The 24,013-nt window shown below is 41.6% G+C and overlaps 1 long non-coding RNA gene and 27 other non-coding genes across 28 annotated transcripts; all 28 read right to left on the bottom strand.

Moving 5' to 3' along the window:
• Positions 1–73: 73 nt before the first annotated feature.
• On the bottom strand, positions 74–155 carry TRNAS-UGA (transfer RNA serine (anticodon UGA)). The gene has a single exon. It is a non-coding gene; the product is annotated as a tRNA-Ser (tRNA).
• Positions 156–384: 229 nt separating this feature from the next.
• Positions 385–466, bottom strand: TRNAS-CGA (transfer RNA serine (anticodon CGA)). The gene has a single exon. It is a non-coding gene; the product is annotated as a tRNA-Ser (tRNA).
• Positions 467–541: 75 nt separating this feature from the next.
• TRNAS-AGA (transfer RNA serine (anticodon AGA)) lies at positions 542–623 on the bottom strand. Its single transcript has one exon. It is a non-coding gene; the product is annotated as a tRNA-Ser (tRNA).
• Positions 624–697: 74 nt separating this feature from the next.
• On the bottom strand, positions 698–779 carry TRNAS-UGA (transfer RNA serine (anticodon UGA)). The gene has a single exon. It is a non-coding gene; the product is annotated as a tRNA-Ser (tRNA).
• A 232-nt stretch (positions 780–1,011) lies between these two features.
• On the bottom strand, positions 1,012–1,093 carry TRNAS-UGA (transfer RNA serine (anticodon UGA)). The gene has a single exon. It is a non-coding gene; the product is annotated as a tRNA-Ser (tRNA).
• A 230-nt stretch (positions 1,094–1,323) lies between these two features.
• TRNAS-AGA (transfer RNA serine (anticodon AGA)) lies at positions 1,324–1,405 on the bottom strand. The gene has a single exon. It is a non-coding gene; the product is annotated as a tRNA-Ser (tRNA).
• Positions 1,406–1,478: 73 nt separating this feature from the next.
• TRNAS-AGA (transfer RNA serine (anticodon AGA)) lies at positions 1,479–1,560 on the bottom strand. Its single transcript has one exon. It is a non-coding gene; the product is annotated as a tRNA-Ser (tRNA).
• Positions 1,561–1,634: 74 nt separating this feature from the next.
• Positions 1,635–1,716, bottom strand: TRNAS-AGA (transfer RNA serine (anticodon AGA)). Its single transcript has one exon. It is a non-coding gene; the product is annotated as a tRNA-Ser (tRNA).
• A 73-nt stretch (positions 1,717–1,789) lies between these two features.
• Positions 1,790–1,871, bottom strand: TRNAS-CGA (transfer RNA serine (anticodon CGA)). The gene has a single exon. It is a non-coding gene; the product is annotated as a tRNA-Ser (tRNA).
• A 75-nt stretch (positions 1,872–1,946) lies between these two features.
• Positions 1,947–2,028, bottom strand: TRNAS-AGA (transfer RNA serine (anticodon AGA)). Its single transcript has one exon. It is a non-coding gene; the product is annotated as a tRNA-Ser (tRNA).
• A 74-nt stretch (positions 2,029–2,102) lies between these two features.
• Positions 2,103–2,184, bottom strand: TRNAS-CGA (transfer RNA serine (anticodon CGA)). The gene has a single exon. It is a non-coding gene; the product is annotated as a tRNA-Ser (tRNA).
• A 75-nt stretch (positions 2,185–2,259) lies between these two features.
• Positions 2,260–2,341, bottom strand: TRNAS-AGA (transfer RNA serine (anticodon AGA)). Its single transcript has one exon. It is a non-coding gene; the product is annotated as a tRNA-Ser (tRNA).
• A 74-nt stretch (positions 2,342–2,415) lies between these two features.
• On the bottom strand, positions 2,416–2,497 carry TRNAS-UGA (transfer RNA serine (anticodon UGA)). The gene has a single exon. It is a non-coding gene; the product is annotated as a tRNA-Ser (tRNA).
• Positions 2,498–11,601: 9,104 nt separating this feature from the next.
• LOC149626149 (uncharacterized) lies at positions 11,602–12,763 on the bottom strand. The gene is made up of 3 exons (XR_016374482.1): positions 12,027–12,763; positions 11,760–11,949; positions 11,602–11,674 (listed from the first exon to the last, which is right to left on the bottom strand). It is a non-coding gene; the product is annotated as an uncharacterized LOC149626149 (long non-coding RNA).
• Positions 12,764–21,724: 8,961 nt separating this feature from the next.
• TRNAS-CGA (transfer RNA serine (anticodon CGA)) lies at positions 21,725–21,806 on the bottom strand. The gene has a single exon. It is a non-coding gene; the product is annotated as a tRNA-Ser (tRNA).
• Positions 21,807–21,880: 74 nt separating this feature from the next.
• Positions 21,881–21,962, bottom strand: TRNAS-AGA (transfer RNA serine (anticodon AGA)). Its single transcript has one exon. It is a non-coding gene; the product is annotated as a tRNA-Ser (tRNA).
• A 72-nt stretch (positions 21,963–22,034) lies between these two features.
• On the bottom strand, positions 22,035–22,116 carry TRNAS-UGA (transfer RNA serine (anticodon UGA)). The gene has a single exon. It is a non-coding gene; the product is annotated as a tRNA-Ser (tRNA).
• Positions 22,117–22,189: 73 nt separating this feature from the next.
• On the bottom strand, positions 22,190–22,271 carry TRNAS-CGA (transfer RNA serine (anticodon CGA)). The gene has a single exon. It is a non-coding gene; the product is annotated as a tRNA-Ser (tRNA).
• Positions 22,272–22,346: 75 nt separating this feature from the next.
• TRNAS-AGA (transfer RNA serine (anticodon AGA)) lies at positions 22,347–22,428 on the bottom strand. Its single transcript has one exon. It is a non-coding gene; the product is annotated as a tRNA-Ser (tRNA).
• A 74-nt stretch (positions 22,429–22,502) lies between these two features.
• On the bottom strand, positions 22,503–22,584 carry TRNAS-UGA (transfer RNA serine (anticodon UGA)). Its single transcript has one exon. It is a non-coding gene; the product is annotated as a tRNA-Ser (tRNA).
• Positions 22,585–22,814: 230 nt separating this feature from the next.
• On the bottom strand, positions 22,815–22,896 carry TRNAS-CGA (transfer RNA serine (anticodon CGA)). Its single transcript has one exon. It is a non-coding gene; the product is annotated as a tRNA-Ser (tRNA).
• Positions 22,897–22,971: 75 nt separating this feature from the next.
• Positions 22,972–23,053, bottom strand: TRNAS-AGA (transfer RNA serine (anticodon AGA)). The gene has a single exon. It is a non-coding gene; the product is annotated as a tRNA-Ser (tRNA).
• Positions 23,054–23,126: 73 nt separating this feature from the next.
• Positions 23,127–23,208, bottom strand: TRNAS-CGA (transfer RNA serine (anticodon CGA)). Its single transcript has one exon. It is a non-coding gene; the product is annotated as a tRNA-Ser (tRNA).
• Positions 23,209–23,283: 75 nt separating this feature from the next.
• Positions 23,284–23,365, bottom strand: TRNAS-CGA (transfer RNA serine (anticodon CGA)). The gene has a single exon. It is a non-coding gene; the product is annotated as a tRNA-Ser (tRNA).
• Positions 23,366–23,439: 74 nt separating this feature from the next.
• Positions 23,440–23,521, bottom strand: TRNAS-CGA (transfer RNA serine (anticodon CGA)). Its single transcript has one exon. It is a non-coding gene; the product is annotated as a tRNA-Ser (tRNA).
• A 73-nt stretch (positions 23,522–23,594) lies between these two features.
• Positions 23,595–23,676, bottom strand: TRNAS-CGA (transfer RNA serine (anticodon CGA)). The gene has a single exon. It is a non-coding gene; the product is annotated as a tRNA-Ser (tRNA).
• Positions 23,677–23,751: 75 nt separating this feature from the next.
• TRNAS-UGA (transfer RNA serine (anticodon UGA)) lies at positions 23,752–23,832 on the bottom strand. The gene has a single exon. It is a non-coding gene; the product is annotated as a tRNA-Ser (tRNA).
• A 75-nt stretch (positions 23,833–23,907) lies between these two features.
• On the bottom strand, positions 23,908–23,989 carry TRNAS-UGA (transfer RNA serine (anticodon UGA)). The gene has a single exon. It is a non-coding gene; the product is annotated as a tRNA-Ser (tRNA).
• Between the last annotated feature and the right edge of the window lie 24 nt (positions 23,990–24,013).

Raw genomic sequence — 24,013 nt, forward strand, 5'->3', positions numbered from 1 at the left:
TCTGTTAACCGAGACCACTCAAAAAAGTGTTTAACTACTAAAGCTATTATTGGAATAAGAATGTTTGTTCGAACGCAGTCGGCAGGATTCGAACCAGCGGGGGAATATCCCAACAAATTTCAAGTCTGTCGCCTTAACCACTCGGCCACGACTGCTTCTGTTAACCGAGACCACTAAAAAATTGTGGAACTACTAAAGCTATCATTGGAATAAGTATGTGAGTTCGAACGCAGTCGGCAGGAATCGAACCTGCGAGGGAATATCCCAACTGATTTCGAGTCTGTCGCCTTAAGCACTCGTCCACGACTGCTTCGATTAACCGAGACTACCCAGAAATCTGTGAAACCACCAAAGGTATTATTGAAATAAAAAGCTTTTCTCAATCGCAGTCGGCAGGATTCGAACCTGCGCTGGAATATCCCAACAGATTTCGAGTCTGTCGCCTTAAGCACTCGTCCACGACTGCTTCGATTAACCGAGACTACTCAGAAATCTGTGAAACCACCTAAGGTATTATTGAAATAAAAAATCTTTGCTCAATTGCAGTCGGCAGGATTCGAACCTGCGCGGGAATATCCCAACAGATTTCTAGTCTGTCGCCTTAACCACTCGGCCACGACTGCTTCTGTTAAGCGAGTCCACTCAAAAAATTGTGGAACTACTAAAGCTATCATTGGAATAAGTATGTGTGTTCGAACGCAGTCGGCAGGATTCGAACCTGCGCGGGAATATCCCAACAGATTTCAAGTCTGTCGCCTTAACCTCTCGGCCACGACTGCTTCTGTTAACCGAGACCACTAAAAAATTGTGGAACTACTAAAGCTATCATTGGAATAAGTATGTGAGTTCGAACGCAGTCGGCAGGAATCCAACCTGCGAGGGAATATCCCAACAGATTTCGAGTCTGTCGCCTTAAGCACTCGTCCACGACTGCTTCGATTAACCGAGACTACTCAGAAATCTGTGAAACCACCAAAGGTATTATATTGAAATAAAAAATCTTTGCTCAATCGCAGTCGGCAGGATTCGAACCTGCGCGGGAATATCCCAACAGATTTCAAGTCTGTCGCCTTAACCACTCGGCCAAGACTGCTTCTGTTAACCGACACCACTAAAAAATTGTGGAACTACTAAAGCTATCATTGGAAAAATTATGTGAGTTCGAACGCAGTCGGCAGGAATCGAACCTGCGCGGGAATATCGCTACAAATTTCGAGTCTGTCGCCTTACCCACTCGTCCAGGACTGCTTCGATTAACCGAGACTACTCAGAAATCTGTGAAACCACCAAAGGTATTATTGAAATAAAAAATCTTTGCTCAATCGCAGTCGGCAGGATTCGAACCTGCGCGGGAATATCCCAACAGATTTCTAGTCTGTCGCCTTAACCACTCGGCCACGACTGCTTCTGTTAACCGAGACCACTCAAAGAGTGTAGAACTACTAAAGCTATCATTGGAATAAGTATGATAGTTCAAACGCAGTCGGCAGGATTCGAACCTGCGCGGGAATATCCCAACAGATTTCTAGTCTGTCGCCTTAACCACTCGGCCACGACTGCTTCTGTTAACCGAGACCACTAAAAAATTGTGGAACTACTAAAGGCATTATTGAAATACAAAATCTTTGCTCAATCGCAGTCGGCAGGATTCGAACCTACGCGGGAATATCCCAACAGATTTCTAGTCTGTCGCCTTAACCACTCGGCCACGACTGCTTCTGATATCTGAGACCACTCAAAAAGTGTGGAACTACTAAAGCTATCATTGGAAAAAGTATGCTAGCTCGAACGCAGTCGGCAGGATTCGAACCTGCGCGGGAATATCCCTACAGATTTCGAGTCTGTCGCCTTAACGACTCGTCCACGACTGCTTCGATTGACCGAGACTACTCAGAAATCTGTGAAACCACCAAAGGTATTATTGAAATAAAAAATCTTTGCTCAATCGCAGTCGGCAGGATTGGAACCAGCGCGGGAATATCCCAACAGATTTCTAGTCTGTCGCCTTGACAACTCGGCCACGACTGCTTCTGTTAACCGATATCACTCAAAAAAGTGTGGAACTACTAAAGCTATTATTGGAATAAGAATGTTTGTTCGAACGCACTCGGCAGGATTCGAACCTGCGCGGGAATATCGCTACAGATTTCGAGTCTGTCGCCTTAACCACTCGTCCACGACTGCTTCGATTAACCGAGACTACTCAGAAGTCTGTGAAACCACCAAAGGTATTATTGAAATAAAAAATCTTTGCTCAATCGCAGTCGGCAGGATTCGAACCTGCGCGGGAATACCCCAACAGATTTCTAGTCTGTCGCCTTGACAACTCGGCCACGACTGCTTCTGTTAACCGAGACCACTCAAAAAAGTGTGGAACTACTAAAGCTATTATTGGAATAAGAATGTTTGTTCGAACGCAGTCGGCAGGATTCGAACCAGCGGGGGAATATCCCAACAAATTTCAAGTCTGTCGCCTTAACCACTCGGCCACGACTGCTTCTGTTAACCGAGACCACTAAAAAATTGTGGAACTACTAAAGCTATCATTGGAATAAGTATGTGAGTTCGAACGCAGTCGGCAGGAATCGAACCTGCGAGGGAATATCCCAACTGATTTCGAGTCTCTCGCCTTAAGCAAGTAGTGATAGCCACCCAGATTCGCAGAGATCCAAGATGGCCGCCACCCCAAGATGGCCGCCACTACCCAACTCAAACCAAACTTCCCAGACAAGTCCGGACTGGCCCGAGCTCGGGCGTGTTATTTTTCAACCCTAGATTGATGAACTGCCAACCCTAGATTGTGTTATTTTATGGAGAAATCTTACCTGATACTCCCTACCTTCCACCGTGCTATGGGTATTCCTGCCTTCCACCATGCTATGCCCCCGAACAAGTCTAAACCAACCCAGACTTGTGTTATTTTGCCAGATTTCTGTTTGAATTTCCCACCATAGAACCTTTAAATATGTCTGAGAAACAAAGACAAATATACAAATAAAGATTTTATTGTTCTTATCTCTATTGTAAAAAGTGATAGCCACCCAGATTCGCAGAGATCCAAGATGGCCGCCACCCCAAGATGGCCGCCACTACCCAACTCAAACCAAACTTCCCAGACAAGTCCGGACTGGCCCGAGCTCGGGCGTGTTATTTTTCAACCCTAGATTGATGAACTGCCAACCCTAGATTGTGTTATTTTATGGAGAAATCTTACCTGATACTCCCTACCTTCCACCGTGCTATGGGTATTCCTGCCTTCCACCATGCTATGCCCCCGAACAAGTCTAAACCAACCCAGACTTGTGTTATTTTGCCAGATTTCTGTTTGAATTTCCCACCATAGAACCTTTAAATATGTCTGAGAAACAAAGACAAATATACAAATAAAGATTTTATTGTTCTTATCTCTATTGTAAAAAGTGATAGCCACCCAGATTCGCAGAGATCCAAGATGGCCGCCACCCCAAGATGGCCGCCACTACCCAACTCAAACCAAACTTCCCAGACAAGTCCGGACTGGCCCGAGCTCGGGCGTGTTATTTTTCAACCCTAGATTGATGAACTGCCAACCCTAGATTGTGTTATTTTATGGAGAAATCTTACCTGATACTCCCTACCTTCCACCGTGCTATGGGTATTCCTGCCTTCCACCATGCTATGCCCCCGAACAAGTCTAAACCAACCCAGACTTGTGTTATTTTGCCAGATTTCTGTTTGAATTTCCCACCATAGAACCTTTAAATATGTCTGAGAAACAAAGACAAATATACAAATAAAGATTTTATTGTTCTTATCTCTATTGTAAAAAAACATCTTGTTCAAAGTGACATTTTGATTTTCAAAACTTGATATTTTAGTCGAAATCTTAACTGAAAGCCGCTCTTTAAATCGTAATTAGCGCCACTAGCTTTCTTCATGCATTCTGATGGCTGACGTCAAGTGGCTTAAGATAAACGATGCCGGATGAATTTTGATGAAAGACAGGCAGGGTAATCGAGGATTGTTAGAGAAAGATATTTTAAGTAAAGTCCTCCATTGGTTCTCGAAGATCATGGACCGAGGCTTGGTTGTTTTTTCGTTACTTCTTGTGTCCAAAATGTATCCAGCGGAAGAAGTAGCAGGATTTAACTTAAACTCGATTTTCCTTCATTGCGGTAGTCAGTTGTATGTACACATATTACACCGCAATGAAGGTTGATTCTTGGCTATCAATTGGATCAGGGCTACTTTCTTTTTCCATACTATAATCGGTAATGTTTTATTTAATTATGAAAAACTAAATTTTTGTTATAAATGATTCCGAAAATCTTACTTGATAGCCAACTTAGAACCCGACAAGTCGGGTTCTAATGAGTCGAATTTGGTCTCTTCCCAGACTATTCCTGAGAAGAGCCAGATGGAACAATCGAATTTGGTCTCTTCTCACACAGCAAAAGCTGTGTGAGTCCACGATCGGCGGGTAAAGACATCTTCGTACTGGTACTGAGTAGTTTTATGGATAAGCGTCTAGTTAAACAACTGATAACTCTCTCTTTAAAACACGGTTCTTATATACTAAAAGATCGAGGTCAAATTTAATATTAGAAGAGTTCTCTAGGCAATGCTTTCGATAAATTTATTTGTTACCGACCCCCAATCTTTAATCTATTTTATTGGATGCGGTTTAATTAACTATGCACGACTTTCACGTAGATGCTGCAAGGATGACGACTTAAAACCTTCCTTGTTTTGAGGAAAATATTTTATTGGATGCGGTTTAATTAATTATTGACGTAGACAGTTCAAGGATGACGACTTAAAACCTTCCTTGTTTTGAGGAAAATATTTTATTGGATGCGGTTTAATTAAGTATTCACGACTTTCACGTAGATGGTTTAAGGATGATGACTTAAAACCTTCCTTGTTTTGAGGATAATATTTTATTGGAAACGGGTTAATTAACTATTGATGTAGATGTTTCAAGGATAGCGACTTTAAAGGCTTAACAATTTTGTTGTTTTGATGAAAATAAACTGAGTGTTTTTCAAGATTGCCAATGGCTCAATGGTTTAAGGCAGGGTGTACTATTGTGATACCCAAAAAGGTGGCGAGTTCAAATCCCGGCCAGTCCACCGAGCCATTGGCAATCTTTTTTATGTATAAAACAACGTTAGCCTAAGAGATCAGTGTTAGTTGGTGAACAAGCGTCAGTCATGAATGACGCCTTTTTTTTAACTCTAGCGTCTAATACGTGTCTAGATATATATCCAAACAATACTCAGTCAAGTTTTAAAAATTATTTGCATCAGCCCCTTAACTTGACTAGTGATTATGAAGTTGGGTTGGCGGAAATCATATTTCCAAATCATTGGGTGAATATAAGCGAAGAGTTTAACAAGTTTGAAATTCAGGTCGTAAATGATCCAAATAGTGACAAATATGCGGCTATTCGAGAGCCTGTTGAATATCAAAAAATAGAGATACCAGTCAATCGTTATACCAAGACCAAAGAGTACGAACTGCCTCAAAATTTTGTTGAGCTTTTAAATGATGATGTAAACAGTCATCCGTATTTAAAAGGCAAATTATCTTTTAAATTAGTGAATAAATATAAAGACGGGGCCCTGGGAAAACAGTTAGATACAAACTTTCCCGTTTACCTGCAAGTTTTAGGAGAGGAAAACATACGGTTCAAAATACCAGCTGATTCCCCCTTGACTACGCTATTTGAATTTAAAAAGAATAATTACGAAGATGTTCCCTATATATCCAAATATCCTGTATCAAAGCATGCTAAAAATATAAGTTTAAATTACACTAATAATTACGTGGAAATCGAAATTGATAATGTTGGAGATAGTTTTAAAAAAAAATTTGATTACAAGTACATTCCCAAAGCCGCCATTAAACGTAAAACAAGCCACGAGGTTCCACCAATAAGAAAAAAGCCCCAGCCGGAATATAGGCCTGTACCGCCATCTATACCTATTTTACCGCGAACTACGCCTTTTCTCCCGATACCTATTGCTACGACTGAACCCGTAGTATTTGTACAACCACAGCCATCCAAAATAACCCCTCCCGCACCACCACCACCCAAAATAACTATTCCAAAACAAACCTCTCCAAAGCCTTATTATCCAACATATTCAGGGTCTGACCCCTCTAAAACGCCAGCTTCAGGTAAACAGTTACCTCCAACTTCGACTAAACCAATACCTCCAAGTTCAAATAAACCGATACCTCCAAGTTCGGATAAACTAATACCTCTGAGCTCAACTAATTCAGCCGCTACTACAACAATTAATTCAACATCTACCACAACAACTAAACCAACATCTACTACAACAACAACAACTAGGCCAACTCCGTCTACTTCAGATCCCTTAAAGATTCTGACTACAGAGCCATCAAAGGCTGAATTACCGAAGCCAAAGCCGGAGCCAACGAAGTCCGAACTACCAAAACCAAAGGCTGAATTACCAAAGCCAAAGCCGGAGCCAACGAAGTCCGAACTACCAAAACCAAAGGCTGAATTACCGAAGACAAAGCCAGAGCCAACGAAGTCCGAACTACCAAAACCAAAGGCTGAATTATCGAAGCCAAAGCCGGAGCCAACGAAGTCCGAACTACCAAAACCAAAGGCTGAATTACCGAAGCCAAAGCCGGAGCCAGATCCTCTGAAACTTCCGGATCCCCCCAAAATTCCAGCACCCGAGGTTCCGAAACCCTCTACCTTTGAACCACTGACGCCGACCCCCTCGCCAACAGAGGTTGAGGAAATATATATATTTCCAGACCCCTCAAAACCTGACTTACCGAAACCCGACTCACCGAAACCCGACTTACCGAACCCCGACTTACCGAACCCCGACTTACCGAACCCCGACCTACCGAACCCCGACCTATCGAAACCCGACCTATCGAAGCCTGATCTCTCAAAATCTCCAGACTCTACAACATCCTCTACTTTTGAGCTACCCGTATTACCGACCCCCTCCCCACCATCGGTTGATGAAAAACCCTTGTTTCCGCAGCCGGTTGATCCGCCGAAAAAAAAGCCTGAACCAATTATTCCCGAAGAGCCTAAGCCTATTAACCCTGAAGATTATGACAATTACACAGTATTGTTCTTACCTCAAACTTTTAAAGCCAGTAAAACGCCAGAGAAAAACGCCGAAGGGCTTTATCGAGCCGTAGCCAACACTTTAGAAAAATTAGTATTTAAAAAAATTCAATTCACATACCACACAGTAGATAATTGGGGGTATGCTATCGTGTATAATTTCAAAACACCAGAATGGGTGGAAATTAAATTTTCTCCCCAAGTAGCTAAATTGCTTGGCGCTGACCCCGATAGATATTACTCCGGAAAACACCAACTAGGACCCTTGAGCATGACGTTAGAAGAATATACTATAGACAAAGACAATGCATACATAGAATATCGAGTCAATAGAACCATAAAGCGCTATACCCCTTGGGAAGAACCGTGGCTTTATTTCTTTTTTAAAGTGTCAGGCGAGTTTAGATCGACAGATGATTATAAGATTTATGAAGAAATTGCCGAAAACCTCCAAATAACTGCGCGCAATTTTGACCCTTTAAGATTACATCAGGCCGAATTTAGCGTTATTAAGCAAGGAGCGGAACGTTATTTTAGAGTCCATTGTCCGGCAAAAATTGAAATGCTCTTCCCAAAGGAATTGCGTGATATATTAAATTTAGAAGCTGAATACGTTGGTGGGACGTTTCTATCCACTAAACCTTTAGAGCGTAATTTTACGCATTTCAAAACAACTGATGACACATTTGTAAATTATCGCGTTCATGACTCACTAATGCATCTATTTACTAAGACTAGTGTCGCAAAAATCAAAATACCCGCGGGCGATTATATTTGCGATTTTACGGCAAGCGGGGCCGTAATTCCCTTCTCTTTACATTTAAAAATCATAAACCAGTTATTGGGGGTTCAAGAATATATGCCTCGCCAGTATTTTAAAATGTACATTCTCAAAAATGCTCTGGAAGATAGATTTTATGTTCGTATCGAAATAGAGCCAGGTGTTCGCGTCTCGGTAGCTGGACCAATGGCAAAGTTATTTAACATTCCCGAAGAGGGAGAATTTTTTCAACACAGTCATTCGGGAGTGGCTCTGGTAAATCCTCGATTAAGAATAATGACCCTGACAGCGGATAATAATTTTTGGACTAGCGAATACGATGTGGATAGATTTCCAGAAGACCCAAATATGGCTGACCAGCCGTATGTACCCGGGTCTCAAGCCAGACGAGTTGATAATTTCGCGTGCGAGATTCCTCCCGGGGTATATTATCATATTAACGATGTTTTAAGTGCTATGAGCGAAGCCATGTCGCCGACGCATAGGAAAAGTCTAAAATTTACGCAGAATGTAGACGGAACCGTCACGGTTTCAAAACTGAACGATACGGTTTCCATTTTGTTTCCCAAAACAACACCCGGGAGGGGGCTGGGGAGACTGCTAGGCTTTAGTGCCAATCAATTAGATCGGTATCTTAATAACGAGACTTCGGAGTATCCCGCGGATATCATGAGAGGCGTCGATGCCATGTTTGTTTATACCAATATTATCCGTCAACAAGTGGTGGGTGGTGGTCAAGCCCCTCTGCTACGTTTCATAAAAATGCCAGCTTTTTCGCTACTAGACGAAGAGAACCAGGAAATATTTAATAATATCGACTTTTATCCAATTTCAACTAGCGATATACAAGAAATTGAAATTGAATTGAAATCCGATTACGGGGAAAATATCCCGTTTAATTTAGGCAAAGTATATATTAAACTGTTTTTTAGGCGTCGACGTCAATAGAACTTGAGCAATGGTGCCTAATAGATACACTCTGTATTTCCAAAGAGGATCCTCCCTTCCGGCTTTACACGCAAACGTTTTCCAATCGGGGGGTCGTTTTAGTGTCGGCGGTATTTTCAATTCTTTATTGCGCAAAATTACACCCTTTATTAGGCCGGCCATTAATACTTTAGCGTCCGAAGCTGTTGGGTTAACGAGTAGAGTAATTAGCGATGCACAAAACCCCGGAATATCACCTCGAGAATCGATTAAACGAAATGTCAAACAATCTATAAATTCCCTACTACATAAAGGCGTGGACCGGTTCGTCAACACTCAGAGCGGGACGGGCCGAAAACGAAAGAGGACTGCTAAAACAAGCCGGAGCAAACGTGTTAAGCGACGCACTAAACGCGATTTTCTAGACTAAACATGTCGACCTACGAAAGTGTTCTATCCGATTTTGAAGTATTTGAAAAGCCAGTGGTGAATAATAATATTGTGGGGACTAAAACGACTGCTCATTATCCAATTGCCCCACTAACTAATGCTAAATATGTAGAATTTATCATTCCTCCCTCAAACAATTATCATGATTTGACTAAAACTCTTTTGAGAATAAAATTTCGCGTTTTACACGAGGACGGCACGGCCGTTCCAGATGCGGAAAAGAAAGTCTCGGTAACAAATTTAATAATTGCCTCGCTATTTTGTCAAGTAGAATTATTTCTTAATGGCGTTGCCATCCAGCAACCTAATAATATGTACCCATATATGGCCTATTTTAAAATACTTTTAAATTATGGACAAACGGCGGCCAATTCCTGGTTAACTTCTATGTTATATTATTTGGATACCATTATCGATCCGGCGACGGCTTTAGAAGACGCCAATATTAACAAAGAAGATAATGGTATTGGTCGTCGCGCTAAACGCGTGGCAAAATCAAAGACGTGCGATGTAATTGGCGAATTATTTCTGGATATGTTCAAAACGCCCAAATTCTTACTAGATAATATCGAGGTGCGAATTAGACTTCATCGAAGCTCCACGGATTTCGCTATTATTCACAATGAAACGGGCAAAAAGTATAAGATTGATTTAACGGAATGCACCTTGTTTACGCGCGAAATTGAGGTTAATCCCGAACTGCAACTAGCTCACGCTCAGATGTTAAACTCGGGAATAAACGCTCGCTACGAAGTAAACTCTATTGTTATGAAAAATTTCTTAATAACCACCGGAACGCAAGATTTTATTAGGGACAGCTTGTTTACGGGGCAATTACCCTCGCGAACTGTCGTGGCTTTCGTTACTAATAAAAAATTTGTAGGGGAAGCAACTTCTAACCCCCTGGATCTCCAACACTTCAAACTCGATTTCATACAATTTTCTTTAAATTCTCAAAATTATCCTGATATTCCCTTTACGCCTAATTTTGACGACGACCAATACGTTAGATGTTACAATTCTTTATTCGAGGGTCTCGAGATATTAGGGCTTGACCGGGGAAATATAATTTCTTACGATTTATATAAGAAGGGTTTTTTTGTCGTTGTTTTTGATTTGAGTAGAGAACATCTCGCTTCGTTAGGTCTAAATTCCATGCCCCAGACTGGTAACTTGCGATTATCGTTAAGATTTAGCTCTCCGCTAACCGAAAACGTCACGTGTATTGTCATGGCCGAATTTCCAAACAATCAGTTAATAATATCTAAAAACAGAGAAATTATTTATAATCACCCCAACGTATAAAAGACTAAAACTTTATAAATACAATATCAGTCGCGAGCCAATATGCACCCAGTACACACCGTCACGCCAAAGCTCGACATTTGCGTCATTGAGTCAATTGAACCTAAAATATTAATTCAAAGATCGGATACGCGTACAAAAACTATATTAAAACCTAACGCCTGGTACGCTTTGTTTCGGTTTCAAAATGAACTCACGTCCTTTTTTGACGGAAAAATACCTCGCTATCATATTTGGTTGCCCGTCAAAGAGCGCCTCAAGCTGGAATGCTTCGTCAACTCGAAAGATGAACGTATAATCGATCTTCGATACTATGAACGAGGCAGCGGCAGTCGTTATTTCCTGAACTTTAGCACCAGCGAAGGATTCAGCCTGAACAAAACAGGATGGCAGACATTGATTGATTTAAAGCCGCTGATTGACGAGGATCTCAAAGCTAAAGGGATAGCTGTCTGTCGCATGCGCGAATTAATTTTAAACGAGCTCACTACCACTTTGTTTGACGTCACTTCCACTTGCGCCAACGTCGAGTGTCGAAAACAAATATGCCACTCTCAAAGCTGCTCGGAATTTGACACAAATTTCAGCGATCGAGTCGAACGTAATTTGCACGAAGCGCTTCCTCAATTGGATCGTGAGAAAATTTTGCATCAATTTGAGACTGAACACGGATGGATCGAGGATCAAGAGGATATTTACGCTTATTTTGTCAACAGTTTTGCCGATTTAAAGAATGCCTTGATTTATGGCTATTAAAATAAATGTACTGATATAGCGTATTTGTTTAACTGATATTGTTTTTATAAAATACCTTTGTGTGTATTAAATAAAGTTGATTATTGGGAAACCATTTAGTCGTTATTTATACTTGTTAAGACATGGACGCTAAAATTAGAAAAATTTATTACGACGTGGCTAATCCGGCCGCCTATGGGTCGCTAGCGAGGTTACAAAAGGCCTTACCGCACGTGCCAAAAGCAAAATTAGTCGCCTTTCTCGAGAAACAACTGGCCTACACGAAACACCGATTTCGACGTTTCCGATTCAAAACCAACCAGGTGTACGCTTCGAGCATGGACGATGTTTTTCAAGCTGATTTGTTGGATCTACCGAAATTGAAACGTTTTAATAAAAATGTTCGCTATGTTTTGTGCGTCATTGACGTCTTAAGCCGCTACGGATGGACAATACCTCTTAGAAACAAAACATCTGGCGAGGTTATCGAAGCTTTTAAAAAAATATTTCGAGAGAGGATCCCTTTAAAAATATACACTGACTTTGGTGGGGAATTTAGTTCGCGCAACTTTGCTTCCTTCTTGAAACGGCACAATGTGCAAATACATTTTGCCCGGAGTCAGCATAAGGCCAGTCTAGCTGAACGCTTTATTAGAACAATTAAGGAACAAATTGCCCGGGTTATTACAGCCACAGGGAATAAAAATTACGTTAAATATTTACCTTTAATTACTCAAGCCTATAATGAACGGGTTCATTCAACTACTGGAATTGCACCGGCTCATGTTAATATAGATAACGAGTCAATCATTTGGAATAAACTGTACGGGAAATCAAACGGCATTAATCGATACGCACCGAGGCTTAAAGTTGGCGATCACGTGCGTCTCTCTATAGCTAGTCGGGTATTTAGAAAAATTAGCTCGGGTGGCACATTTACTGACGAAATATTTCGCGTTGTTGACGTCATACCCAGGTCGCCACCCGTCTATCGCGTAGCGGATTTAAAGGGGGAGCAAATTTTGGGTGTTTTCTACGGCGCCGAACTACAAAAAGTCTCGTTACCTGAAACGGGCCTTGTCAAGAATAAATTATGAACACTTCGCAAATAAACGCTCTTTTAACTTGCGACAAAAGAACGCGACCCTACTATTTAGGATGCTTCCCCGTAAATAAACTCCCAGCACATCCTAAAAGGCCCAAATTTTGCTTTATATTCAATAACGAAGCAGCTGGAGAGGCTGGAGAACATTGGATAGCATGCTTTTCTAACAATGACACGGTAGAAATGTTTTGCACTTACGGAAAGTCGCCGCGATACTATAAAGTTAATTTAAAACGATACGGGAAACGAGTTGTTTACAATAAACAACAAATTCAACATCCATTTTTTCAACTGTGCGGTCTGCATTGTAGTCTGTACCTAGCGCTCCGTTGCGAGGGCGTGGCTAGACAGACGATATTAGACGCTATTTACGCTGATAACCTTAAACTTAACGACTATGTCGCCTTATTATATTTATCTTTACATTTAAAAATACATGTACACAGATATTGTTCACAATAAAACAATTTTTTATTTGTCTTAATATTACATTTAATCAATATCACGCCATTTATGGTGTTTAGCTCTTCGTTCGTTAGATGGCACTACTGGACCGAGATTTTGAAGTTCGTCTTTCTTTTTCCGAGGTTTTTTCTGTTTTTTCTTGTTCTTCTGTTTAGCGGAGGCCGTCTCAAACAGGTTTTCCAAGTCCGTTAAATTGTCCCCGTCTGCTTCCGCTAAATTCTCTTGTTCATCGACAATTTCTTCTTGAAAAGCGTCCGGATTTGCATAACCGACAGCCCCTTCTTCTAGCTCTCTTTTTGGCCTAAAAAATGTGTTTTGCAAACGATTTGCAAGAACTTCGGCCTGCCGTTTCACCATATCTCCAACATAGGTCGGCCCATATTGCTGGTAAAAATCTTCTCGTGTTGGTGTCCCCGCAGCCGTTTCGCTTTTAAAAACCTTTTGCCGAGGCTCGGTTCGTTTAGGCGTAGTAAAAGAACTGCCCGACGCGCTTGTTGTCGGTGATGACGTGGCATAGTTCGGCCATGACAATTGTTTTTTTCGCGGGGGCATTTTAGGGGTGACCGGTAATGGCGGCGTGGGGACATTGGACATTGCTTGTGTTACGACCTCAAATTTAGGTAAAGGAATTTGTTTCTCGATACTTAAATATTTCTTAAAAGCGTCTAAATATTTATATAATTTATCGTAAGCATTCAATGGCGATTTTAAAATATCATCAATCTCTCGGTCCAAGACCGAGTGTTCTTGGGCAGCTGTTGAAGTTACGGCGGACGCCGGTACAAGAACCATTTGTTTCATAGTTTAGCAGCTATGGCTTGGACAATTGAAGGCAAAATTGCTGCAAGCAACGTCGTAAGAAAGCCACCTGATTGCTGCAACAACAGCTTTTTTTTGCTTTTCTGCGACAAGGTACTTGATCCGAGTTGTCTAATAATTTTCTTGTACTTTGCTAGCTTTTTCTTACGGTCTTTACTCAAATAAATGCCCCCGCCCTTTAAATTCTTACAAATTGTCTGAATGCTTTTTAATTGGGGCGTGCTACTATTGTTTAAGAGGGTTCGCCGTTGTTTACAGCTAGTTTGACGCAAACTTTGTAAATAAGGGACAAATTTGGCAAACTTTGTCGAGGGACGGGCTACGACGAGTCGGGAGCGTTTTCCTGATCGATGTTTAACGCGTGGGGCCATTATTCAAATTAAATTTAATCGACATAGACATACATAGGTGATTCGTGAGGTAGAACACGCGACCTTAATCGTAAATTTTCCGGAGTTTCTTGTTTTAAATCAATTAACAAATAACTATAGGGTTCTTTAGTGGCTAGCCTGTACGCATCCGTAATTCGTCTCGGGTTATCTGGACTTATTTGTTGCGCTAAATATCTAATAGAGGCAACATCTCGAGGATTTTTCATTATTATAAAATAGGAAGAGTTTTGAGAAATTATCCGCGATTGGCTACCCTTGGGAAACAGTTGTTGAGTAATAATAATGACCGTATACCCTAAATGATGCGACGTCACGCACACTAAGTCGGCAATATGTGCTTGCTTAAATAATTGGCTAGCTAAGTCGTCTAGTATCAAGTAGGAATCGCGATTCATTTCCCAAAAGTCTGGATCAGCCGTTGGCAATCCTTGAATAAATTGAATTCCCGGAATCAATTGTTTCAATTTTTCGTAGTTTGGCTGCCAGGCCGCGTAGCAATAAATAACCTGTTTATGCGGTGGGTCAAACATAAGCTGATGATTTTGCAATAAGTTACTTAAAAGAAAGCTTTTTCCCGCTTGCGTTGGCCCCACGATTAGAAACTGAGCGGGTGTTTGGAACTTTAAAAAATGCGAGACTGACTCGGCTGGATTCATCTTGATTAATAAACATTTTTATTTTAATTAACAGTTTATATATATATATATATATATATATATATAATATATATATATAATCAAAAATACAATTAACCCAAAGACCCTTAATAAACACAAATTAGAAAATATTTCAACAATATAAACGAAGCCCTTTTACCCAAAAAAAATTCCCCTATGAAGTAATTGTTTTTTTAAAAAGTTTCTCTTCTAATTCCAGACAACGCTGGCGGAAGCGTTGGGCGTTGAGGAGGTTAAAGTTGACGCGCGACTCGGAGGGTGGTAAGATGTAAACACGCACTACTGTAGCGAACACGACGGATGGATGCGCACGCGCACTTTTTCGGTTCCCGACCGCTCTTCGTTGGTGGTGGTTGGGCATGTCTGAACCAGATGGTCGCAAACATCCGTGCCCTCGCTGGTCGGGAAGTCGGGAAACCCCTGCCGCAGTGGTTTGTTGTTGCACGGCTTTTTGGAAACCATCGCGCACGATGGACTGTGCTTGCGGTGCTCCCTAGATGGACTGTCCGTGCAACGCCACTGGTACAAGGCGATGCCGCAAAAGGCGCAGCGCGTCGTCTGTGTTTCTACATCTGCAAGATAGAAACCGTCTTTGGCCAGGGCTTCGATGGGAACGCAAGATTCCCACAAGCCCTCGAAAGTATGTCTTCGCCTAGCCTCGTAATTCATGCGCGAGAGATGTTGAAGCGGATGCTGACTCTTTAAAACCGTAAGGTCGACTGGTTGTCAAATCGGCGTTCAACAATCTCTTATTCGAGGTTTGGCGAAATCTTTTGGTGATTTTAACGGCCTCTAGCTGCAGCTTGTATTTGTCCCGTTTAAAATTAAAAGGGACATTGACTGTAACTTCCTTTTCCGGATTCATCGCCACGCTTTCAAAGGTTTCAAAGTCAAGTTTTTCCAGATTTTCTCGATTTAACGTCAACCCTTTAATTTTCTTAACTTCTTTTCCTTTGCTAGTGCGAAACGAGTAACTTTTGGCACCGGTACTACAAAAGGAAGTTATATAATCACCGCCGAGTTCGTCCGCCCAGCAACCAATATGATTGCCAGTTGGAATGTCAAACTTTCCCGGTAGATGGCGGTAGATTATTGAGTCGGTGTCGCAATACAAAGCTGCGCGGTCTAATTGAAGCAGCATCTTGTTCAATTCGAGTCGCCCGTAGCACGAGACGAAGCTACCCACAATGGCCGACCCCAGTTTGTAGTCTAGAATGTAATCGCTTTTGGCTTTGTACGATAAGAGAGCGATTGAATCCGTGATTGGCCGTAAGTCGACTAATTCCAGAGTGTAATCGCTCGCGTATCGTATCAATTCGTAATAGTTGTTAATAAAGATGCTGCGAATTTTACCGGTATTTAAAGCCATGCGACCCCAAAGAGAATTTAAATTAATTTTAGCAATATTACGCAGAGAAGGATTTGATTGAATATCCGCCACGGTCAGAGAAAGCTTTTCATTCTTGTTTATATCGGCGATATACGCCTCTTTTTGCAGAGGCGTTTGCGCGTGAGCGGGAAATCCGGAATTCTTCACTTTCAAGGCGATAAAATCAGTCATGTACTGGGCGAAGAAATATTCCTTTTTGGGATAGTGATAAACTTCGAATATATCGAGGAGTTTATAACCATGTTCCAAAGCGGCATAGACTTCTACCGTTGGCCAGACTGATTCGAAAGCCCGTTCATTGACCGTGTGATCGCAGATTTCCGCTCGCAATTCTAGACACGTGCGACAGAGGGCGTAGGCTAATTTACCACCGCTGCGAAAGGGAATTAAGGGGATGTGGAGATCCTGAGGGGCCAGCAGACGACAACTCATAACACCAAAATACCACCCTGGCGATTTGTCAAAATCTCTGTTATAGATAATGGGATGGCCGCTAGGGTACGGAAAATCACGACAGACTTTCGGATACAAAGAAATAATATCCTTGTAGAAAATTCTCTCCTCACCTTGAACGTGGCAGTTGAGAACAAAATTTTCCGTTCGTCCCCCATAGAGAGCGCTACGAGCTGATATTTGAGGTCGAAAAGTTAAACTTTTGCAAAAGGCCTTAGCTTCGGCGTTTTCTTTTAAAAGCTTAACAAATTGACACTCAAAAATCGATGTGTACTCGTAGCCGGGCATATTCTCTTTAATAAACAACTCTCTATCTAAAGTCCGCTCGTACAGAAATCTGTTGCTGGCCTTGAGTTGGGTATTGTAGACATTAAGTTTTTGACATGGACAACCGTGAAAGTAACAACCGTGGAAATCGTAGATTTTGGGCGGAGTTTCGCTATAGCCATCGACTAAATAGCGACCCACGCGATATTCACCGCCATAGCTTAAAGCCGTTCGCAATTTTATATTTTCCGTTTTCTCCACCCAAGCAAGATATTTTAAGCTAATTTGACTGTGATTAAATTTTGCGTTATACCCATTAGAAGGAACGATACCCATGCTGTAAGGTTTATAGTAATTGTTAAGATAGATAGTGGTTAGAGCACCCGCCAAAGTGATATTTTTCAAGCAGAAAGGGTCTAATTTTGTTAGATCAACGTAAATTTTTCTAAAAGCTTCGACGCCTTGTCTCAGGACTCGGACATCTTGAATGCAATATTTAATAAGCTCCTCTTTGATATTGTAAATAGATCCTTCCATTGACGCGTACCAAGTTTGAAAATCTCGATAATCATTGGCCTTCATTTGAGCTACGTTAAAGTACGAAGCTTCAGGGATGACGCCAATGTAATTTAGATTTTCTTCGGTATGAAAATCAAATGGAAAAAATCCCTTCGCCACATCGCCGAGGTTAAACATGCTGGTGAAATTACGCAGAGGCTGACTAATATAATTAAAGCTATCGAGAAATCTAATTTGCGGTCCCTCGAGATGAATCATGAGAATTTTACTGCCGTCAAAAATAACGGCAGGGGTGACATGTCTATGAATTAAAGCGTTAAGAATTAAGAAGTTATCAAAAGCTTTCGCGTAATGAGCTACGACTTGCGTGTTAGTAAAGCGTGGTCGGTACGTTTTACGTTTTTGTCCAGTCAAAACTACTTGTTCTACGCTAAATAAATAATTTAAAAATTGCTCGACGCAATTGGCGCCGTAAAAAATTTTGGTTTCAAAGCCAGCCTCAGTCTGCACGTCGCAAACTAATAAAATGGGGACGTGGATATCATTTCTAAGAATAGTCTCAATGTCGTAATAAATAAACCGCGAGGCTTTCATTTTGGTTTCCAAAGGCATAACAAAATGTTCACCTGGCGGATGAACTATTTTACATTGAGAGCATTCCGGATTGCAGTCGTGGTCCTCACCCATCAGTCGCCCACATTCTAAACATCGTTTTTGGCTCGCGCAGGTGCCATTAAGAACATGAGTGTCGAAGCAGGGGCCGGGGAAGAAATAGCGGTGGCATTCGTCGCAACGTTTTAAAACATCCTCGCTGGTTAAATGAAAAGCTTCTCCTTGACACCGAAAACATATATAGGGTTTTGTATCCTCGGGGCATTTATGCTCTTTTAACAAATTATATTTGTAAAAAGATTTCAGGCATAAATCGCAAGAGATACAACCCCCCATCATGCCGTGCCAAGTTTTCGCGGGGTGGATATGGTCGCCAATTTTTAAGAGATAGATAAATTTAGGAGCTTGGGGTCCTTTGAAAAATATGGTAAAATTATTCGCAGCATCAACTATTACGATCCTATAATGGGGAGCTAAGTAATTTTGAAATTTTTGAATATCCTCTAGAGTAACGAAACCTTCGGGGACGCCGGCTTTTCGGTGCAAGATTTTCGCAATATTACCCACGAGGGTGCTATTGCGTTTCAGTTTGTCAAAATTGTTCTGGTTAAAGGGCGGACCTTGCTTATTTTGTTGATAAAAATTGCGATCGGCCATCTCTTTACCCAGAACTAAACTTCGAGCAAAACAGAGGTTATCATTATTCTCCATAAAAATAAATTGGTTATTTTGTTTAACGAAATAATCCAAATTAACCAAAGTTCTATTTTTAATGGATTTATACAATGTCCCTATATTCGCATCGAGGTTTAAAAAAATTATGTCAAACTGAAAATCTTCACCATTAAAGACAAAGTCCCGACTAGATTGCGTCACTCTATAGATGGTGCGCATAATTCGCTTACTGGTGAATTTGTCAATTTTTATAAATTTAATATTAACGGGGGTCGTCAATCCGGGGGAACTTAAAACAAATCGAACCCGATTATACCCGGGATTCTCGGTTACTAATTTACGTATAACTTCGTCGAGATTTTTTCGAAAAATTCGAAAAAAATCTCTCGTTGGGATGTCATCCAAATTTTTAAAAGCTATACGCAAATCGATTTGTTTACAGTGCCATTTGCGACTCGTTTTGTCAATCTGCCGCTCAATTGTGTAGTACCGGTTTACCTGCGCGTGTTCCTCCCTCTCACTACCCTCCGAGTCGCTGCCGCTGCTCGAACTCATTTTTTGAATTTCTATCAGAAATAAAACAATTAGAAAAAACTTGGCTTGCAGATTTATTGTTAAATAGATACGTACTTTACTGGGGGGCTGCTGTTTAGCCTCCTCGTCCTGTTTGACGGCCTCCACCAGCTTGTGGAAGGCGTTAATCAATTTAACGCCTTCACTATTGTTTTTTTTAGGACTGTCTTTAGCCTCTTGTGGTCACACTCCCAGACCTTATCGGGCTGGGAGTTTTTGATGTCCGAGAATTTGTAGATTGCAAGATCCACGTAGAAATCCCCCTGGCGTGGGGGGACTTTGGTCTCGTAGTATTGACCGTCTTTTCGAAGGCGAAAAGAGCCTTCGATCCCGCTGGATCCGACAATATTTTTTTGGAGTACCTCCTGTACAAAGCTATCGTCGTCGGAGTCGATAAGAACTTCCGGCGGCGATGGTCTTACAAATTGGGTTAATGCGCGGCGACCGCGACTAGGGCCTGGTCGATCCCCGGGAGAAGACGGCGGAGACTCAAGAAGTGATTGAGAGAGCGATTGCGATTCTTGATAGTGACTCATTGCTGGTAGTTCGATTGTGAAAATCTACTGCCGATGCTCCAGCTTTTATACCAAAATCTCAGGGCCATTTTTTTTAGAATACAGGCCCAGATATGGTTTTTTTTCATAAAACCACCTAATTTTACTTTTATTAAGTGTATCAACAAGCGATTTGTTAATTTAACCTTAAATGCATTTTTTATTGACGAGTTGATACTGGAGATTATGAAGGATATTAGCGTAGATACGCATATAAAAAACACCTCTATAGTTTAATATTAATATACGTTTATTCATATTTAAATCATGTTAAAAAATAATTTCACTTCCTCCCAAAATAATTACTTTTAACCTTCATCAAAAAATTTTCCTATAAGGAAATCTTATGCATATTATTCGAATTATATTATTCCAATCACGCCCAGACAGGCTCAAACAAACTTTGCAGACCCATAAAAAAACCTAACCCCTCGGCCTTCTGTCAAGGTAACTCCTTCTTAACCTTCGCGCATAAATTTTTAATATCACACGATCTTATTTGAATTACTTAAATCGTGACTAGACAAGTTTTGCATATAGAAAAATAAACCTAGACCTTGGAGAGATTTCTCATTCTATGAATATATACCTAATTAACTTTTTCCTTTTTATCGAAAAAAATAGTTTCTTAACAATCTTGAAAGCTAGACACTATTAGAATTAACCTCCATAATTTACTATATAAGCCCCGTGTTTCAAGGTGAAAGTTATCAGTTGATTAACTTCTGTTACTTAAAAAACAATCCCAACCAAGATGTCTTTCTCTACCGCTCCTCGATTACCCGCCCTGTCGTTTGTCAAAATTCATCCGGCAGCGCTTACTCCTCGTCGTGCCACTCCCCACTCGGCCGGACTGGACTTATATTGTCCAGTAGATACCATGATTGAACCGCATGGTGTCAAAATCTTGTCGACCGGGTTAGCCGTTATGCTACCGGCGAACAGCTACGGTCGCATTGTTGGCCGTAGTAGCTTAACGGTCCAAGGGCTGTTTGTCGCCGAAGGGACTATAGGTATGTTTATTAGTTATTTTATAATGCCCAACAGTATAATATTTCTAAAGAATAACAATAGACGCCGACTATCGGGGCCCCCTGAAAGTGGTCATAGCCAACGTAGGGGAAACCCCCTACACTGTCCGGCGGGGCGATAGAGTTGCCCAATTAATAGTTACACCGGTGCTATTGTTAAGGCCGTTGGAAGCAGCGGTAAATAACTTTAGTTTTAATTTAGGATTCAGCGTGTAACACGTTTTATATATTGTTTCTAGAATCTAACCCCAACGCTTCGTGGGAGTGGGGGGTTTGGCTCGACTGGTGTCTAGTCATTTTTTAATGGGGGTGGGTTCTTTTGTAAATATCTTTGTTATTATTATACATGTCTTTTTGCTAGTTATTGTATATACTTTATGTTATTAAAAATTTTTATTTGTAAATCTGTATTTTCTTTTCAGACTTATAATTATAGGCTTATTGTACTAGCTATTTAAATATCATTTACTATTGGAACCCTCCCAATATGCTGTGCCGCATTTTCTTTTTTGTTTACGGGTTCATAGTTAACGTTTCATTAACTCTTTACGAAATCGAGCCCATTACTAGCAGGCCAGCGATGAATATAGTTTAAGTTTTGGTTTGAGTTAATAAGATGACGTCATGGGGTTTGAAAATAACCTGTAAGAGCTCGGGCCAGTCCGGACTTGTCTCAAAACCTTGGTTTGAAACCAATCTAGGGTTGGAAGTTTGGTTGGAGTTGGGTGGATGGCGGCCATCTTGGGGTGGCGGCCATCTTGGATCTCTGCGAATCTGGGTGGCTATCACTACTTAAGCACTCGTCCACGACTGCTTCGATTAACCGAGACTACCCAGAAATCTGTGAAACCACCAAAGGTATTATTGAAATAAAAAATCTTTTCTCAATCGCAGTCGGCAGGATTCGAACCTGCGCTGGAATATCCCAACAGATTTCGAGTCTGTCGCCTTAAGCACTCGTCCACGACTGCTTCGATTAACCGAGACTACTCAGAAATCAGTGAAACCACCTAAGGTATTATTGAAATAAAAATCTTTGCTCAATCGCAGTCGGCAGGATTCGAACCTGCGCGGGAATATCCCAACAGATTTCTAGTCTGTCGCCTTAACCACTCGGCCACGACTGCTTCTGTTAAGCGAGTCCACTCAAAAAATTGTGGAACTACTAAAGCTATCATTGGAAAGTATGTGTGTTCGAACGCAGTCGGCAGGATTCGAACCTGCGCGGGAATATCCCAACAGATTTCAAGTCTGTCGCCTTAACCTCTCGGCCACGACTGCTTCTGTTAACCTAGACCACTAAAAAATTGTGGAACTACTAAAGCTATCATTGGAATAAGTATGTTAGTTCGAACGCACTCGGCAGGATTCGAACCTGCGCGGGAATATCGCTACAGATTTCGAGTCTGTCGCCTTAACCACTCGTCCACGACTGCTTCGATTAACCGAGACTACTCAGAAATCTGTGAAACCACCAAAGGAATTATTGAAATAAAAAATCTTTGCTCAATCGCAGTCGGCAGGATTCGAACCTGCGCGGGAATATCCCAACAGATTTCTAGTCTGTCGCCTTAACCACTCGGCCACGACTGCTTCTGTTAACCGAGACCACTCAAAAAACTGTGGAACTACTAAAGCTATTATTGGAATAAGAATGTTTGTTCGAACGCAGTCGGCAGGATTCGAACCAGCGGGGGAATATCCCAACAAATTTCAAGTCTGTCGCCTTAACCACTCGGCCACGACTGCTTCTGTTAACCGAGACCACTAAAAAATTGTGGAACTACTAAAGCTATCATTGGAATAAGTATGTGAGTTCGAACGCAGTCGGCAGGAATCGAACCTGCGAGGGAATATCCCAACTGATTTCGAGTCTGTCGCCTTAAGCACTCGTCCACGACTGCTTCGATTAACCGAGACTACCCAGAAATCTGTGAAACCACCAAAGGTATTATTGAAATAAAAAATCTTTTCTCAATCGCAGTCGGCAGGATTCGAACCTGCGCTGGAATATCGCTACAGATTTCGAGTCTGTCGCCTTAACCACTCGTCCACGACTGCTTCGATGAACCAAGACTACTCAGAAATCTGTGAAACCACCAAAGGTATTATTGAAATAAAAAATCTTTCCTCAATCGCAGTCGGCAGGATTCGAACCTGCGCGGGAATATCCCAACAGATTTCTAGTCTGTCGCCTTAACCACTCGGCCACGACTGCTTCTGTTAACCGAGACCACTAAAAAATTGTGGAACTACTAAAGCTATCATTGAAATAAGTACGTGAGTTCGAACGCAGTCGGCAGGATTCGAACCTGCGCGGAAATATCCCAACAGATTTCGAGTCTGTCGCCTTAACCACTCGGCCACGACTGCTGCTGTTAACTGAGACCACTCAAAAATCTGTGAAACTACTAAAGGTATTATTGAAATAAAAAATATTTGCTCAATCGCAATCGGCAGGATTCGAACCTGCGCGGGAATATCCGAACAGATTTCGAGTCTGTTGCCTTAACCACTCGGCCACGACTGCTGCTGTTAACTGAGACCACTCAAAAATCGGTGGAACTACTAAAGCTATCATTGGAATTAGCATGTTATTTCGAGTGCAGTCGGATGGATTCGAACGTGCGCGGGAATAGCCCAACAGATTTCGAGTCTGTCGCCTTAACCACTCGGCCACGACTGCTTCTGTTAACGGAGACCACTCAAAAAGTGTGGAACTACTAAAGCTATCATTGGAATAAGTATGTTAGTTCGAACGCACTCGGCAGGATTCGAACCTGCGCGGGAATATCGCTACAGATTTCGAGTCTGTCGCCTTAACCACTCGTCCACGACTGCTTCGATTAACCGAGACTACTCAGAAATCTGTGAAACCACCAAAGGTATTATTGAAATAAAAAATCTTTGCTCAATCGCAGTCGGCAGGATTCGAACCTGCGCGGGAATATCCCAACAGATTTCAAGTCTGTCGCCTTAACCCTCGGCCACGACTGCTTCGATTAACCGAGACTACTCAGAAATCTGTGAAACCACGAAAGGTATTATTGAAATAAAAAATATTTGCTCAATCGCAGTCGGCAGGATTCGAACCTGCGCGGGAATATCCCAACAGATTTCACGTCTGTCGCCTTAACCACTCGGCCACCACTGCTTCTGTTAACCGAGACCACTAAAA

Source organism: Phalangium opilio, unplaced genomic scaffold (assembly GCF_054372755.1).
Source record: "Phalangium opilio isolate 3A_F unplaced genomic scaffold, DU_Popi_V2 ptg000105l_1, whole genome shotgun sequence".
Lineage (NCBI taxonomy): Eukaryota > Metazoa > Arthropoda > Arachnida > Opiliones > Phalangiidae > Phalangium > Phalangium opilio.